Raw genomic sequence first — 20,046 nt, forward strand, 5'->3', positions numbered from 1 at the left:
GTACAGTCTCTAGCTGGATAGTTAGGTGCCTTGGGACACTTATGTATTGTTTTGTGGTGGAGCTTTGCTCCCACATATTACGGATTGCTAGTAGTGGAGCATAGCTCCTATATTTATTGCGATACATATTTCAGTCTATTTGTGGTAGAGCGTTGCTCCCACATATGTGATGTTTCTGTGATGGAGCGTTGCTCTCACACTGGAGGATTTATTCTTTAGTGATTTATGTTATTGATGATCAGATTTTTCGACTTATTATCGTAGATCTTATGTATAGGAATGTCTGTGATACGGACATTATGCGTCTTGGTTTTGCCCTATAGGTTTTCAGTGCCTTAGATATTTTCAGGGACTCGATGATCCTGGTATGTCGAGGATGTTTGGATAGGTGTCCATTATCTTTGTGGACGATGTTGTGATCTATTACGGATCCGAGGTGAGTCACGTACACTACCTTGCATAGATCTAGAGATGATTCGACGAGAACATCTATATGTGATTATCAGTAGTTTGGATTGTCTTTGTTATGATGTTTGGGACACACCACCAAGGAGGTAGTTCCACAGAGATAGAGGGGGGAGCATTACCAATCGGTAGGAGATCCGCATTTTTGTGACTCAGGATATTCATGCACCTTTCGTCGAGGGTTTCTCCAAGATATGCTACTTTCACGCTGTGACCATGAAAGGCGTGAAGTTTACTTGGACCGAGGATTACAAGACCAGCTTCTAGTAGTTAAGCGGAGACTAGTGTCGGCTTTGATTTTGGTTTTACCTTCGGAAGAGGACGAATTTGTCCTCTACACCGGCCCCCTGTAAGGTATGAGTGTTGTTCGCAGCACTAGAGTATTCTTATATGCTTCGATAGTTGAGGGAGCTCGAAGAAAATACTCGGTTCGCCGATCCGAGTTGGTCAGTTATTTTTGCCCCAAGATTTGGCAGCAGCCTTAATGATATTACATTGAGATTCTCACCGACCATCGAGACTCAAATATCTGTTCACTCGGAAGGAACATAATCTTCGATCGAGGAGATAGATGGAGTTCCCGAAGTATTATGATTGTACCATTAGCTATCACCGGAAAAGCTAATGTGGTTACCGATGCACTTAGCTAGAGGTCCGGAGGGACTTTAGCTTGCCACCGAGTTGTGGTCACAGATTTGATTCATGATTTCTCTAAGTTAGACATTGAGAAACAGATGGAGTAGGGTATTCTTGTTACCATAGTTGCTCAGCGTATCGTGATCGAGAACCGAGAGGCCCAGCTTGTTGGGACCTCATAGAGCTCAATCAGTTTTTACTATCTGACGGAGGATGTTAGGGCACAACCGCGTAAGAGTTATGCCGACGGAGCGGAGACTCTTAGAGTTCTTCATTTGCGACCATGTATTTCATGAGTTTTACCCACGAAGGGTGAAGATATTTGATCTCAGAGGTAAGCCACCTGCGTGATACATTGGACCTTTCCGATCTCGGAAGGATTGGAGCAGAGCTTACTTCGTTGGCACTATTGCCGCCTGGCGCGCGTGCCTATCATTCCACGTATCTATACCGAGGAGATACATACCAATCTGATATATGTGTTGATAGATGTCTCGGCCCAGTCACCGACGTCACTTATGAGGTCGCCGCAAGTTTGGACCTAAGGAGCGCCGATTGGGAACAAGACTATCCGATCGGTTAAAGTCGTATGCAGCATCATTCGGACGAGGAGGCTACTTGGGAGCTTGAGGATACGATCCAGCCTCGATATCCCCATCTTTTCACTTGAGGTATGTGATTTGTTTACCGCTCACATTTATACTTTAAGTTGTATTATAGTGTTTGCGATGGTAGATAACGAAATTTGGGGACCAAATTTTTATTAGTGGGGGAGAATGTAAAATACCGGAAAATAGGCGAATATTAATAAGGGATTTTTCTGGAATTTTTGGAAATTTTTCAGAAATTTTTCGGAGCTCGTACTGACGAGTTAACGGGGATGAAAAGGGGCCTAAAAAAACTGTTTAGGCTACCCTATTTAAGCGAGGAGAATATTTATATTTTCTTTTTCTTTTTTTCTTATTCCTTTATTTACATTCGCCGTTCTTCTTTACCGAAACCCCGTGCGCCCTCTTTTCTCCCCGACGCCGTCCGATCCTCCGGCGGTTTTCCTCCTCTCCTCCTACTTCATCCTCCTTCCACTTCTTCTTCTTCCTCCGGCGACGCCGCACGAGCACAATCGAACCGGACTATCTCCTTGCCCTAATCTGCCGCCGGCTGAGTTCCTGCTACCTTTTTCCTCTAGCCGACGCCAGCCACTTGAGTAGTGCCGGCCACCCCCGATCGCCGGCACTCGAGTACCACTGTTTGGGTTCTTCTGTGCCCTAGCTTCTGCCGCCGACGACGAGAGCCACTGCCGAGTCCTTCCCTGTGCCCTAGCCGACACTTGCTCCCGAGCCACTTCGACCACCCCGACTGTTGACCGAGCAGCACCGCTGTAAATCCTTTCCGGCACCTCTATCCTTCCGAGCAGTGCAGAGCTTGGATGTTCTTCTCTGTTATTGATCAATCCTTCTTTGTGGTGGATCAACAAGCACAACTATGAGTTAGGTAAGGATTTTTGTTAAGGTCAACAGTGATATGGATTTAGGTATACTACTATAAGGTTTTCTACTAAGTTGGATTTGGAATTTGTTTTCCAATTGGCAGCGAACGGTCTGAAGTTGCTGGATTCCGGTCTTTCCGTTGTGAATCGGATCAGTTGCCATCACAGACGACTGAAGGAGAGTTAGAGGTAAGGATTATGGTTTTGATATTTGTGGTAGATTATTGCTAGTTGAGTTAGTAATAATTAATAATTTAGGTTCGGAAGTTATGTAATGGTGTAATTGGGGTTAACGAAACTAACCCTAACTGGTTAGTGGGTTAGAAATTTGTTTAGCTATTTGTTTATAATTAAATTAGCTAAACTGTGCGATTTAACACAGGACTTTGATTCGAGACGAGCATCTCGACGTCCGAGTTGGACCATTTCGATTGGAGGCGGATACTTGACTTATGTCTTTTGATATGCATGATAATATGTTTAACATATAACAGTAATTGTGTTACCTGTTTATTTCGGTTGGTCACTACATGATTAGTACATGTTGTTTGTTTATTTATTCTGCACTGCATATTATCTACCTGATCACATATGCCTTAGGTAGTGACCTAACCACATGCTCTGTTATATTCTGGATCTAGGGTTTATTTGATACCCTCTTCGATTTGTGTACCTTCTATTTGATACGTCTTCTTGTGGTACACACTTTGTATCTATTTATATGGATCATGCCATGTTATTCATGAGATTGCCATGTTTAGTATCATGCATCATGATTGCATGCATTTGTCGGCACTTGGTTGATCACTTGGTTGATGCCATATGTATGTATCGCACACATCACCCATGGATTTGTATATCCCGGTGTATACGTTCGGTGGTCGTCAGTGGGCGTCCCAAATTCCGCTGGCTGCGTTGGCATTTAGGGTGCTGGCATGGTGTGCAGATGGTGGACTTTGCAGGTTGGCGGGAGACTCAGCGGTAGCCAAGAGATATCCTCCCGCCATGTAACCGGAGATGAGCATCGAGCTCCCCATTTATGATTTGGGGTCGAGAGTGAGTACTCCTGGACAGATCCCGCTTACTCCCGCACAGCAGCATTGATTTCGTAGTACGGGGTCGATATATCATTTATGCATTTTTATTAGCTTTGATTCTTTCTTATACCGTCAGATTTGTTGGATACATTGCATATGAGATTACGACTCACTCGCCCGACGACTGTTACCTTTATACTTTGATCCTCAAGACAGCTTATCTTCCATTTCATTTCATCATTTATCCTCCTCATATTCAGGAGACTGTATGCATGATTGTTGTCTGTTATTTGTTTTATTATGCATATCAGTTGTACCTGCTAGTGTTGGACTCACCCCGCCTCCATTGTTGATATATTTTCAGTGAGGTCGCTCCGAGAGGCCCATTCGGCCCGGCCCACGCACATAGAGCTAGTTCTCTACTAGGTTGTTATTTGCTTTATTTTGGTTTTTCTTCCATCGACTATGTTTTAATTTTGTTTTGATTTTATTTACGGATTACTGGTACCGTCATGGTCTTTGGATGGTTTGGTTTTATTCTACTATATCGACACGGTAAGAGGTTGAAGCTTACGAGGTGTAGTTGGGAGCTTTAGTGTGGTGGATTTCAGTCGTAGTCCTACTATTATTACATTATTATTAATCATACATCAAATTGTGTAGTAAGAGGTCTTATCTTGGTGTTTGTTTTTATTTTTGTCATTCCAAACTCCACGTCAAGTATATGTGATATGTAGAAAGTTTCACGTTTAGCCGATTTTGATCAAGGACACACAAACAAGGTCAATCTGCGGTTCTTGAAAGTCAATTTTGTTAGTGCAGTTGTACTAATAACTGATTGATATATGACAAATAAGTTAAACATAGATGTTTATCTCAACCTTTCTTCTACCGTGCAAGTGTGTCGATCGTCAAGGACCCGACCATCGTCAAATCTAGCTAGGTTCGGGACTTGTAGTTGGTGGGAAGTCCAGAGGTCCTGCGGCCCTATCTAGCGGAAAGTCTAGTTAGATCCGCAGACGACAAATGATCAAGTTTAGTTGGGTTTAAGAAACGACCGGAAGACTATTGAGCCAAAGCAAGAAGTGGTAATGTAAAGTTGGTAAGCAAGCAAAGGAGAGATCCGTGAACGTGTTCATTAAGGTATTCTAACTTAGGCCCATTTGGAAAACCTAAGTTGAGATCTTGACTAGATCCTGGTATCGAGGAGATAGAATCTAATTACTACTCCTATCTATTGAGTTGTACTAACTCTGTTTTGTAAGATAAACCTATTTTTATTGCCTATGACTAACCTTTTTTTTCATGAGAAGAAGTGTTGAAAAAGGGGGTCCGAATGCCCAGAGATGGTCTGGGCGCCTAGACTAGCTCTCCTTGGAGGTTGCCACGAGCGCCCTAGCGATCCAGGTGATGGGAGTCGGTGTAAAATACCGAACGAGATAAAATTAAATAATAAAGTTTAATAGGTAAATGGTGTTAATGAAATTTTTAGAAATTTTCTAGAAATTTTTCGGAGCATGTATGGCGCAGGTTAAGGGGATAAATTATTAGGTCAGGGTAAAACTTATTTAAGCTACCTGATTTAAACGAGGAAATGTTTAATTTCCTTAAATATTTTTTTTTTTCCTTTTCTTTAAAAACCCTCCCGTGCCCTAACCTTAATCGCCGAAAAGCTTCCTCTGCCTCTCGCGACGCCGAGCAATGCCGAAGCCTCCTTCTCCTCCCCAACCGACACCTCGAGCTGTTTTCCTTCTCCTCCGCTTTCTGAAGTTTGATCCACCGCCGGCCGGGAGTCGCAGCTTTTCTTCTTCCCTGTGCCCTAGCACCGGCGGCTTGTTTCTCTTCAACATTTGCTGCCCGTCGCCTCCTCGCCGTGGAGATCCCAAATCTCGGCGAGGGTTTTGGTTCGAAGCTCGCCTCTGCTCGGTGCCATCATGTCTCAATTGCGCTAACGACGATCGACCCACCGTCGGCCAAGCCTCTTTCTTCCCTGCTCTGAGTTTCCCTCAATTCTGATCAAGCAAGTGACGACCAGCCCACCGTTCGTTAAGCTTCCGTCACCTTCACTGGTCGCCGATAATTCAAGCATCCTTCCGGCCATGCCCTTAATCTCTCCAGCCAGTATATGGTCGCGGGTGGTTGACGGCAGACACTAGACCCCTCTATTCCGGTTATCCCCTTATCTCTAAGGTTTGTGCTGGACATCTTTTCCTGCTCCGCAGTGAGACTCCTGACTAGAATCGCTGTTCCAACCTGTGAGTGCTAATTTGGGGTATTCGATTGGGAAGACAGCAGTTCCACTTTGCTTCAATCATGGTTTACCGACAACAAGTATCTCCGACCGTGAAATCCGGCAACAATAACTTCAGCTGAGGGTCAACAGAGATGTCTTCGAATCTGGGTAAGTTGTGGAGGTAATTTTGAATATGGACTAGATTTAATTTTAGTTGTGGAATGATTAGGTATTCTAATTATATTTAGATGTGATTTGTTGCTTGGATGGATATGGATATACATTATATTATGTTGGAGGTTTTATAATCTATTATTACTTGGATAATTAGAGATTAGTGGATTTAGAATGATTTATGTATTAACAGAAAATTATTTTGATTAATTGGTTATCCATGTTCATGGTTGATAGTAGCATATGTATGATCAATAGTTGGATTGTTAGTTCATTCTTATTGGTAGGATAACCAATTATATTGATAAGAGCTAATGGATTAGTTGGATTGCCAGTTCATGTCTTGATTGGATAATTGGAGTATGTTAACAAGAATGGTTAACTAGTTAAACTGGATTAATTCATAAGGAGATTAGTTGTGAAAGAAATGTTGGATCATTAAATGGGATTAATCTATAATCATGTTCGATTGGGGTTACTCTAATTAGGTGGGGAGTTTATCTAGCTAGTTACTTTATATGTAATTAGCTAAATATTATGTGATCGATGTGATTCGATTCTACTCTGGACGGAGCTAGTTTAAAGCATCGACAAGGGTACTTATCTTGACATGAGTTCTTCAAGCAACGAGCCACCTTTGGACAAGCCACCTCGACTCCACTCTTATTTTTCCTGTTATACTTCCACCGATCTGAGCTACTCATTTCTACGTATATACAACTTGTCGACTTCCATGATATTTAGCAGATACTAGACACCACGTACTGTCAATGTTTTTTATTTACACACACGAGTACGCCGGCTTACGAAGCATACCTAATTTTCTTTCATTAGTACGATGATCATTTTTATTTACACTATATATCGAGCACGCGTCACGATACCTAATTTACGCCATCTTCATATGACGGCCGTATTGGGCACATCATATCACGGCGCACGTCAACGATAAATTCTCCTCCCTCGGCGAGAGAGTCGAGACTGTATGCCCCTGCCACCCGAGAGAGTAGCTAGAGTCGATGTTTGCTTTTGTGCACCCCACCATAAGTAGTGATAGCTAGAGATCAAAAGGGAGGACCGTGAGCAGGTAGTTAGCTACTACGCAACTATCCCGCCACCGAGAGTGGTAGCCGGGTATAGGTCTCGACCTCTCCAATCACTGTGCGGCAAGAGGCATGGAGGATCATCCGTATACACTATTATTATACTTGCTTAATGCTCATATGATATTATGATACTTATTACATCTACTTCTCACTTATGACATGCGATGTTGAGATACGTTATTTTAGTGTTAGACATCGTACGCCGATTGAAATGTTCAGATACCTTACATGTTACCTCAGAGTTATTTTAAGGAGATTAGCTTTTATTACTAAAGATAGATACGGTTTCGTATAAGCATTTATTGTGATTTTATTTTAGTATCTTCTCGAGATCCAGATACTGCTCACTTTCTACTGGATATTATTTTCGCACTATCTTTCCTTTACCCATCGAGTTCCAATACCACCACCGCAACCGATTTTCTTTCGTAATAACAGAGAGACGATTGATAAGTCGCTTGAGCCCCCTACCACTCCGCCACACACACCGAGAGACCACTTTTCGATCTTATTTCATTCGATAAGATAGTGATTTTACGCATTTTATTTTTCAATAATTTTACGTGGATTTCGAGTCTAGGGGTCAAGTATTTTAGTTAGTGACTTCTGGTTTTATATATTATTTTATGATTTTCGTCATTGTTACTTTCACCGTAAGGGTGTTATACCGTGTGTCGTGTTTACTTTAACCGCTGGCTTATTACTACGTGGTTGTGCTTATATCCAACCCTGTAATGTTGAATATGTTATTAACGATGTGTACGCATATAGACCCAATGTCACCAATAAGACAGTGGAGTCTTTGTCACGATTTTTGTCCGACAGGACCTCTAGTATGTGACAATTTGTATCGAGCACGGTTCGAGTTAAATGCTAGGTTTTGTGTTGGGATTTCAATCTTGTTTCAATTTATAATTTTCGTTATTACGATACCAATTTTGGTATCATCGCACGATATCTGCTTCTTCTGTTCGGATTTTCAAGCTAACGATACCAATTTAGTGGTATTAGAGCATGGTTCTAGTTCAACCGGGCTTGGTTTTGGGATTTCGATCTTTTGATTTATGATTTTTGAGTTAACTGATAGAAATTTAGTGTATCGTAGGTTTACAATGTCTATTTTCGATTTCGTGTTCGAGTTTTCTCAATGCGACTTTTAGAGTTTCAGGACCGAGCGCAGCCAGGAATCTCGCTATGAGGTACGTGGTATACTATTATTATACACTTTTTAGTTGTTTATACCATGTAGGACTGGTGTTGTGTCAGTCATTAGTTAGCTCAACTAGCATTGTTTCCATAAGTAGCTCAAGACCTTAACCATATGATCATTTACTAAAGGTCTTGAAATCTATATTTTAGATTAGAGTGTTCGACCTTTTTGTCGACAGTTATCGGAGGACATTATACTGCTACATAATGAGATCGTGATATTATCCGATGGGTAGACTTTAGTCTAGAGTTCGAGTGACCATTTGGATTTTGGATTGTGATTGAGTATTTGGAAGGATAAAGATATGATTGGTTTGTCTCACTAGAGATTTATGTTAATAAACTTCCCCACTAAATATTATCTTTGCAGTGGTACGACATGGACATGCAATGTTGAACCATGGTGGATATATCTAGGTTTATTGACAGTGGGTGTTAAAGGTTGGATGATGCCAATAGTTTGAGTGCTTTACATAGTTGTTGGAGGATCTTTTGATAGTGGATTATGGATTTTAGTAGTGATTTATTCATAGTGGGTTAGATAGTAGCATGGAAGCAGCGGAAGCAGAGTGAGCTCATAACCCACAGAGTAATCTCTTACGGTTGGAGATTTGTTCATGATATTTGGTTGGAGTAGTATATGAGTATGATGCTTAGTTGTTATCCTTGGATGAGGATCCCTGAGTTGAGTAGTAAATTTGGGGACCAAATTTTTATTAGTGGGGGAGAATGTAAAATACCGAACCAGATAATAATTAAATAATAAAGTTTAATAGGCAAATAGCGTTAACAGAATTTTTAGAAATTTTCTATGAATTTTTCAGAGCTTGTATAGCGTAGGTTAAGGGGATAAATTATTGGGTCAGGGTAAAACTTGTTTAAGCTACCTAATTTAAACGAGAAAATGTTTAATTTCCTTAAATGTTTTCTTTTTTCCTTTTCTTTAAAAACCCTCCTGTGCCCTAACCTTAATCGCCGAAAACCTTCCTCTGCCTCTCGCGACACCGAGCAACGCCAAAGCCTCCTTCTCCTCCCCAACCGACGCCCCGATCCGTTTTCCTTCTCCTCCGCTTGCCGAAGTTTTGTTGGGTTTTTTCGGGCCGCGAAAACAACTTTTTCGCGTCGCGGAAACCCCGAAAGCCCCTAGCCATGGATTCGTGCGAAGAAAATTTACGAAAAACTTACGAGTACGAGTTTACTATCTAGATCTACACTTAGATCTACATGTTTAGAAATTTACCCTTGTAGCGAAACCCTTCGCGTTCCCGCTCGTCCAAACGGTGCCGGATCTCGAGAGTGTCAAAATAGACACTCCTCTAGAAGTATTCACACGAACTAATTAGGTGGAGATGACCAAAAACCAAGGTGTGCTAGCACCTATGTGGTTCGGCCAAGGAAGGAGGAGAGGGAGAGCTTGAGAGGAAGAAGGAAGAAAAAAAATACACTTGAATGAAAAATTGAATTCTCATTCAAAACCATAAGTACCGCCACTCTATAACCCCAAATTAATCATTAATTGATTAATGTGAAGCCATTAAAGAGAATGACTTCAGAACTTCCATGGTGGCACCCATGATGTGGAGTAACATCATTGGTCCACATCAATGCCAACTCACCAACGAGGTGGCATAAAGTCAAGTCAAACTCGACTTTTAATCTTCCTCTCAAGTCAAGTCAAACTTGACCTCTTTTCTACGGTCATCGAATCCAACCATTTCATTCAAGCCAACTTAATATAATAATCTAATTCATTTAATTAAATTGATTCAATGAGTCAAAATAAATTAGACTATCAACATACATCAACTTGATTCAACTCAAGTTACCAACCAATTAGGATTACTCTTAATCCAATTTGATTCATCAAATGAATCTAATCCTCTTGGTTCATCATATGAACCTAATCTCCATCTAATTATCCTAAGTGTGTGACCCTATTCTTGTAACGCTGGCAATGCCTAAACCCATTTAGGAGCATAAGTAATGGTGAGATCTAGCAACACATCATTACTACCTAGTTACAAGAACGCCGAGATCCGACATCACCAGGACTACTAATTGTGACTCAAAACGACAAGTGTCCTTCTATCCTAGAAATCTAGATCGTCAACGCGATGTAATCGATCCTCGACCAATCTAAATCTTGAACCCAAGTCACCAAATCAAACGAGATCCCATATCGACTCATTCGGGCATGACCACGGTCTCACTCTATCAAGAATAACGATGTCTCCGCTACATAGAGGGATAGATCCCATCACCATCACTCACATCCTCTCAGATAATTTGTTATATACCCAAGAATCGCTTTTATAGTTCACCCGGCTGACGCTCGAAACCAAAGTACATAACTCCCTTATGAGGATCTACAGACTGTGTCTAAGGACTAGTAGTCATTAATAGCCAATGAGAAAGTATATGACACGTACCATAACCATGATACTTTCTCATGTCATTCAGATACATTCTCTAATGTATACCCATGTCAACTGATATTCTATATCCACGACTTGTGAGATCAAGTCATCGAGTCCTACATGCTAGTCTTATTGCATTAACATTGTCCCAAATGTTAATACTGACTAGAATGATTAAGAGTAGTGTTCCTATATCATCTCACCATCGGCTCAACTCGATTGATATGAGAGAACCATCTACTCAAGGACATTATTATACTTAGTTTATTGGCACCAATTAGTATAATAACCAAAATCCAATGCCTTTATATAGAATACGATAATAAGTCCAAAATATAATCATCAAATGATTGGCTCTAGGCCTAGCTAACAATCCCACCAGCACTAGTGTCAATCACCTAAGCCCAAACGACCTAGTGCACGCTTTTCCGTGCAAAGCCTCGTCAAGGGATCGATGTTAGCCTCAGAGTATCAAGAAATCTTCACATCTCCTCTCATGATCTCTCGAATGAGACGGAAGCGCCGTAGTACGTGTTTCGTCCCAAAGGAGCGAGGTTCCTTCGTCAGGTTATAGCTCCATTGTTGTCACATAGAGCTCAAGGTCGCAATGCTAGAACCACCCAAGTTCAAGATGAACTTAATCCAAATCCGCCTTTCGCCGACGCCTCAAAGAATGTACTCATTGCTGAGAATCACCGATCCCGTCGAACTCTTCCACCGACAAAGACCATTAATGCAAAATACAAACCCCGATCACATAGTCATCCGGTCGATCCGAAGCTAGCATCATCACCTTATAGCTCATCATCGCTTCCATATATCAAGAAATATTCTTTGCTTCTTAAGTACTTAAGAATATTCTTGACCACTATCCGGACTTTCAATTGAATCACCGCTCGCTGTCATGCTCAAAGCTACGAGACATCAGTGTCGAGTACATATACGACGCATAGATCGATCCTATGGTGGCCGAGGCGGATCGATCCACGCGGCCTCTCTCTCTGAAGGGACCTTGAGTCTTCGAAAGACTCACGCCACGACATCGCGTAACCTTTCGAGTTCTCACCAGGAGTACCTTATCAATGTATACACACTTAGCAACAACTTGATCTATCTCTATAGATCCGTCCCTAACGCTGATGCTTCACCTAAGTCCTTCATCGAGAAACATGTCTCAACCAAGTCTCTCGGAGATCAGATGAAAGGGATGTCTTTCACGATAGCGATGTCATCCACATACATGAGGAAGACAATCGTTCTCTACAACCTTCTTTAGACATAAGGCTCATCTTCGCTTTCGATGAAACCAAACTGCTTGACGCATCATCGAATCAAGATTCCACCAGAAGTTGCTTAGTCCATGGGACTTGGACCACCACTAGTACGTGATCTACAAACCTCGTGTTGTGTCATGTACACATCTTCAGTAGGTTTCATTCAAAATACGACATCCATCTCATATCTCATAGTCATGGTAGGTCAGTTAGATGATCCGAATGGACTTAAACATCGCCATCGGAGAAAAGGCATCATAGTCAATACCATGAATCGCCAAACCTTAGCTACCTTACCATTATAAATAAGTCCATCCATGCTTTCGACCATTATAAATAAGTCCATCCACTACACCATTGCTTAATTCTTCAGATCAGTGGAAAGTCCAAACTTGGTTGGTGTACATGGATTCCATCTCGATCTCATGGCTCTCACATTTCTCGGAATCTTCACCACTGCCTTCCTAATAGGTGGTAGGCTCATCCTATAAGCACAATGTCATCATTTGAGAAATGAGTATCTCTCGGTGATGACATACCCTCGACTCTTCCTAGGAGTATGTCATGAATACCTGTTCCTCAACTCCTTGGAACATCATCCACAATACTTTGTTATTCCGCCACATCAACATCAAGCTGTCATTTTCGCATCTTGAACTTTCAAGATCGAGACGCTCGCCAAGTTTTTCTAACAAAGTCCCTTTCTAGAAACCCGATCGCCTTCGCCACAACTACCTTGTCTGTGTAAGTAATATCCTTAGTTTCCTTGGGATATCCATGAAATAGCACTTGTCGGATTTGGGTCCTAATTTTTGCGAGACTTGGCGTCGTCGTAAGCCTCACCCCCAATCCTCATGAAAGACACCGGGCATCTCTCCCACCATATCCTATGGTGTCTTTATCACGGCCTTGATGGAACTGGTTGAGTATAAAGTGTTCAGATGTCATAGCCCCAAAGGTATGTCGGAAGATCCGTGTGACTCATCATCGATCGTACTATATCTAATAGGGTACGATTCCTCCTTTCGGATACACCATTCCACTGTGGTGTTCCGGAGGAGTGAGTTGAGAATCCCACACTTAGCTAGATAGTCACGGAACTCATGGCTAAGGTATTCTCCACCTCGATCGGATCGAAGTATCTTAATACTCTTGCCAAGTGGTTCTGTACTTCATTATTGAATTCTTTGCAAAGGATTCGGACTCTTTGTCATCATACACATAACCATATCTTGAAATCATCAATAAATGTGATGAAGTACATAACCTCCTAGCAAAGACATTGAAAGGGCCACATACATCACTATGACTAACTCAAATCGTTCTCTGCTCTCTCGTCCTCACTAAAAGGAGTCTTGGTCATCTTGCCTCGTAGGCATGACTCGCATACTCGTATGATTCACAATCAAGTCTAGCATACCATCCTTATGGAGTCGATAAGCTTGTCATTTATATGACCTAAGCGAAGGTGCGGTAGGTAGGTTTCATGACATTTGAACCTCTTGTATTATGTTATAGATATGACTCTCAAGGTCTAGAATATAGAGTCCGTTTATCGGAGGTGCACTACAATAGAACATATCGTTTAAATAGACGGAACAACAACATTTGTTCTTAATAGTAAGCGAGAAACCTTTCTTGTCCAAACAAGAAACCGATATAATGTTCTTAGTTAATGCAGGGACATAACAACGATCGACTAACTCTAATACAAGTCCGAGGGAGATAGAAAGTAAGTCCCTACAGCAATGGCAGCAAGTGCTCCATTGCCTACTCGTAAGGCCACCACTCCCTGTGTCAATGCCATGATAATTCTCAGCGACTGTACATCAGTAAAAAAGTGAGAAGCACATCCAGGATCTAATACACATGATGTAGAAATAAATAGATTGACTTCTATAACATATATACCTGAAGTGGAAGTCTCACTCGCTTCTTCTTAAGATCCTCCAAGTATACCTTTCTCCTCTTCCAATTGATTGCGCATGTGGAGGGGGAACATCCTGACCCCTCCTTTATGCTGATCCTTGCCTTTTCCCTTGGCTTGGGACTTTCCCTTGCCTTTGGGCTTGCCCTTGCCCTTATGTTTACGAACCATCGAGCGTGTTGCTTAGCCTTAAGGTTTAGCTCAGCCTAACATGCTAAGCATTTCAGGCGTGGCTTGTCAATCTCGTTCATATTGTAGTTTAGAACGAACTGACTATAGCTATCTGGCAAGGATTGCAAGATCGGATCGGCTGGCACTCTTGACCAAGTGGGAACCCCAACCTTTGTAGGTTCTCTATGTACCCAATCATTTTGAGTACATATGGGCCTCTGGGAGCCGTCATCTTGCACTGAAGCAGTGCCCTTGAGATCTCAAATCTCTCATGCCTCGCTTGTCCTTGATATAGTTGACGAAGATGTTCAACCATATCGTGGCGCCATTAACTCGTGTTACTACGAGCTCGGAGTTCATGGTCGCGAGCATTAAACAGACACATCTAATCGTCATCTTGATGCTTCTTGAAGCATCTCGGACGGCTGGGCGATGGGGAGGAGCCTCCGAATGGGGCGCTCCGGAACATACTTCGTCAGTGAGAACTATTCTCAAGTTCTTGTATCGATCCGGAAGTTTGCTCGTTGAGCTTGTCCTTCTCAAGGACGGATCGCAGGAGAAGGTGTTTGTATTTGGCGTCATGGTTATCTACAAATAAAAGCATAAATAAATATCATATTCTTAATCATTTAATTAGGCCTTTAACTAAATGATGCTCCCACTGAATTCTATAATTCATGTGGGACAAGATCCACATCATACTAACCCTTGAGTTAGCTTTGGCTAATACGCCCAAGACTTAGTATGATCGGTAGGTAACGATTACCAATTACATCTCTATGCAACTCTTGTTTATAGGATGAAATCCGCATTTATATTAAAACTCGAGTTAGCTTTGGCTAATACGCCCAAGAATTAATATAAACGTGATTTTGTCCTACCTTTCCAACCATTGGAAGAATGCCTATAGTTATACTCGATCCAACCGAGTTAACTAAGAATACTCAATCTAATTGAGTTGTACTCACCCATGCGTTGATAGGCGGGACCAAGATTGTCCCTCCGTACCCTACCAAGATAGTATGTGTTGCTCTGCTTTGGCAGATTCAACAACATCATGCGATCGAGGTAGTGGTAGGTATCACGACATGGTAGGCATTTTGAGTTGTCGTGATTTAGATCTAATCTAAATGATGTTGTATCATATACACGAAATAGATCTAATCTAATCGATAGAGTGCATCTTGTACATGATGTAGATCTAATCTAATCGTAAGGGTGCATCTTGTGCACGATTTAGATCTAATGTTAATCGCTAGGCACTAATTAATTACTTAATTAAACATGTATCATATACACAAGTAATTAACTAAGTTTTGTGATTAGTCATGGCCCTACTACGATCTTCTCAAGCCAATGAGAAGACCGGATGGTCAACCTAAGGTCAACTTCTCAAGCGCCTTCCTTTTGACCACCTTGTGTTGCTCGCGCATTCCTCGTAACTCCGTCTCGAGTGGACCTTCCACAGCTCCAATTTTTGTAAATTACAATTTTGAAACTCGAGTTACATTCGAGTCTAAATCTAATTTACAACCAGAATAAAAGAAAGGCACGATGCGCAGGTCGCGAAAAATAAAATAAAAATAAAATACAAGCACGCACATCACATAACAGCACGCAGGCCGTATTATGAATTACAACACAATTGTCCAATCGAATTGGGTCTTTGGGCCATGACTATCACAAAATTATATATTTCTGTAATTTTTCTGTAATTTTTCATAATTTTACAGATTTTATAAGTAAATTTTTCCCGGCGGTCCCGATTAGCGATTTCGGGCGCAATTGCGGAGCAAATCCCCTTGCGGGGTTAGGGGCAGTACCCCTACCCGCGATCTAACCATCGCGAGTTGCTCTTAAGCGATCCAAGAGCACCTTATCCCGCTGTCCCAAAAAGATTTGGGTCGAAACGATGCCGTTTTGGGAAAAACTTCTCGGTAGTCGAAGCCTACAAGTGTATAAACACTTGTGTTTCGCTTCTACGAGAAATATTACTCTTAAAACTATAAAAATCATAAATTTACAGAAATGTACAGAAGCTTTAATTTTACATAAAAATCAAATTAAACCAGATAAGCTTCAGACATTGGCTCGATACCACTGTCTGGTTTTTGGTTGAAGCAGCTGCCAGAAACCACCGCCCAGCCCCTAGCCATGGATCCGAGATCTACACTTAGATCTACATGTTTAGAAATTTACCCTTAGAGAAGCCCTTTGCGTTCAGCTGTCAAAGTCATGGGATCTCGAGAGTGTCAAAATAGACACTCCTAGAAGTATCCACACGAACTAATTAGGTGGAGATGACCACCAAGGTGTGCTAGCACCTATGTGGTTCCCAAGGAAGGAGGAGAGGAGAGCTTGAGGGAAGGAATACACTTGAATGAAAAATTGAATTCTCATTCAAAACCATAGTGGGCCACTCTCCATTGTAACCCCATTAATTGCATTAATTGCAATTAATGGAAAGTCATTAAAGAGAATGGCTTAAATCCATGAGGTGGCACCCATGATGATGTGAAGTAACATCGTTGTCAACCAACTCACCAATGAGGTGGCGTAAAGTCAAGTCAAACTTGACTTTTAATCTTCCTCTCGTCAAGTCAAACTTGACGAATAAATCTCTTCTATGGTTGATCGAATCCAACCATTTCATTCAAGCCAACTTAATATAATGAATCTAATTCATTTAATTAAATTGATTCAATGAGTCAAAATCTAAATTAGACTCATTGAACACATGAATCAACTTGAGTCGACTTAGTCGAACTCCCAATTAGGATTACTCTTAATCCAATTTGATTCATCAAATGAATCTAATCCTCTTGGTTCATCATATGAACCTAATCTCCATCTAATTGTCCTAGTGTGTGTGACCCTATAGGTTCTTGTAATGTTGTGCGATGCTAAACCCATTTAGGAGCATAAGTAATGGCGGTATCTAGCAACACATCATTACTACCCAAGTTACAAGAATGTCGAGATCCGACATCATCATCTTGTGACTACTAATTGTGACTCCTCACAAAATATGACAAGTGTCCTTCTATCTAGGATTGATCGATGTGAGGCATGTAAGTGTCTCCACGACCATCTAAATCTTGAACTCAAGTAGACTCACTAAATCAAAGCTCATGATAATCTATATATGACTCATTTGGCCGTAACCGCTCGGTCTCACTCTATCAAGAATACCTATTAGTCTCGTATGGGATAGATCTCATCTACATCACTCGCATCCCTCTGCGTAATTTGTTATATACCCAAGAATCGCCTTTATAGTCCACCCAGTTACGGGTGACGTTTGACGAAACCAAAGTACATAACTCCTTATGTAGGGATCTATGGTGACTTCAGGTCTAAGGACTAGTAGTCATACTAATAGCCACATGAGAAAGTATATGACACTCATATAACGATCCATGATACTTTCTCATGGCGGGTCATTCAGTATACATTCTCTAATGTATACCCATGTGTCAACTTGATATCTCTATATCCATGACTTGTGAGATCAAGTCATCGAGTTGACCTACATGCTAGTCTTATTGCATTAACATTGTCCCTGAATGTTAATACTTGACTAGGAATGATTAAGAGTAGTGTTCCCTATATCATCTCACTATCGGTTCAACTAACCGATTGATATAGGTGAGAACCATCTACTCAAGGATATTATTATACTTAGTTTATTTGACACCAATACAAGTAAGTATAATAACCAAAATCCAAATGCCTTTATTTATATAGAATATGATACAATATGTCCAAAATACAATCATCAAATGATTGGCTCTAGGGCTCTAGCTAACATGATCCACCACTGGCCGGGAGTCGCAGCTTTTCTTCTTCCCTCTGCCCTAGCGTCGGCGGCTTGTTTCACTTCAACATCCGCTGCTCGTCGCCTCCTCGCCGCGGAGATCCCTAATCTCGCCGAGGGTTCTGGTCCGAAGCTCGCCTCTATTCGGTGTCGTCATGTCTCAATTGCGCTAATGACAATCGACCCACTATTGGCCAAGCCTCTTTCTTCCTTCTCTGAGTTTCCGTCAATTCCGATCAGGCAAGTGGCGACCATCCCATCGTTCGTTAAGCTTCCGTCACCTTCACTGGTCGCCGAGAACCCAAGCATCCTTTTGGTTGTGCCCTTAATCTCTCTAGCGAGTATATGGCTGCAGGTGGTTGACGGCAGACACCAGACCCCTCTATTCCGGTTAACCCCTTATCTCTAGGGTTTGTGTTGGACATCTTTTCCTACTCAGCAGTGAGACTCCCGACTAGAATCGCTGTTCCAACCTATGAGTGCTGATTTGGGGTATTCGATTGGGAAGACAGCAGTTCCACTTTGCTTCGATCATGGTTTACCGGCAGCAAGTATCTCCGACCGTGAAATCCAGCAAGAATAGCTTCAGCCGAGGGTCAACAGATATGTCTTCAAATCTGGGTAAGTTGTGGAGGTAATTTTGAATATGGACTAGATTTAATTTTAGTTGTGGAATGGTTAGGTATTCCAATTCTATGTAGATGTGATTTGTTGCTTGGATGGATACGGATATACATCATATTATGTTGGAGGTTTTATAATCTGTTGTTACTTGGATATTAGAGATTAGTGGATTTAGAATGATTTATGTATTAACAGAAAATTATTTTGATTAATTGGCTATCCATGTTCATGATTGATAGTAGTATATATATGATCAATAGTTGGATTGTTAGTTCATTCTTATTGGTAGGACAACCAATTATATTGATAAGAGCTAATGGATTAGTTGGATTGCCAATTCATGTCTTGATTGGATAATTGGAGTATGTTAACAAGAATGGTTAACGAGGTAACCTGGATTAATTCATAAGGAGATTAGTTGTGAAAGAAATGTTGGATCATTAAATGGGATTAATCTATAATCATGTTCGATTGGGGTTACTCTAATTAGGTGGGGAGTTTATCTGGCTAGTTACTTTATATGTAATTAGCTAAATATATTATGTGAATGACAGGATTCTGATTCGAGGCGAGCACTTTGATGGGAGCTAGTTTAGCACAATCGACAGAAAAAGGCGGGTACTTCTTATCTTGATTCTGTAGTTCTTTGAACTTAGTGCATGAGCTACCTTTGGATAGAAACTACTTTTACCTTGACTCCACTCTTATTTTTCCTGTGTTTGATACTTCCACTCGATCTTTGAGCTACTCATTTCTATGTCTATACAATCTCTTATTGACTTCCATGATATTTAGTAGATACTTGATACCATGCTTACTTGCATTGAATGTTATTTATTTACACACCTTACTGTGCATGCTGGCTTCATGTAGCATACCTAATTTTTGCTTCTATTGGTATGGTGACTGTTGTTTATTTATGTACTATATTGAGCATGCTGGCTTCATGTAGCATACCTAATCTCTGCTTATATTTGAATGATGACTGTTGCATTTGGCGCATCATATCATGGCATGCATGTCAACGATAAATTCTCCCTTGCGATCGAGAGAGTCGTTGATTAGGGCCGTATCCTCGGCCACTCGAGAGAGTGGTAGCTGGAGTTGTTGTCGCTTATCTTGTCGTACTTCCACTCGGTCACTCATAGGTAGTGATAACTAGTGTTGCGAGCAGTAGGGACCCCCGTCGTAGACGTAGCTAGTTAGCTACTATGCAACTGTCCCCTTGGCCACTCGAGAGAGTGGTAGCTGGAGTGGTGTACAGTCTGTCACTGACCCGACCTCTCAACCATATAGGGGTCATGGTGCAGAGACGTGGGCAGGAGTGACTATCCGTGCATACACTGTTATTATACTTGTTTTAGCTGCTGTTGTTTACATATGCTATTATTGCTTACTTACTATGGTTCACTTATGCTGATATGTGTCCTTATGTTGAGATATATTCTCATTTTAGGTGTTTAGACATTG

The 20,046-nt window shown here is 41.4% G+C and overlaps 1 long non-coding RNA gene across 1 annotated transcript; it reads left to right on the plus strand.

Annotated features, from left to right (window-relative positions):
* Window positions 1–2,317: 2,317 nt before the first annotated feature.
* Window positions 2,318–2,989, plus strand: LOC121987457. The gene is made up of 3 exons (XR_006113601.1): window positions 2,318–2,592; window positions 2,692–2,776; window positions 2,970–2,989. It is a non-coding gene; the product is annotated as an uncharacterized LOC121987457 (long non-coding RNA).
* The last annotated feature ends 17,057 nt before the right edge of the window (window positions 2,990–20,046 follow it).

The sequence above is a fragment of the Zingiber officinale genome, chromosome 5B, assembly GCF_018446385.1.
Source record: "Zingiber officinale cultivar Zhangliang chromosome 5B, Zo_v1.1, whole genome shotgun sequence".
NCBI lineage: Eukaryota > Viridiplantae > Streptophyta > Magnoliopsida > Zingiberales > Zingiberaceae > Zingiber > Zingiber officinale.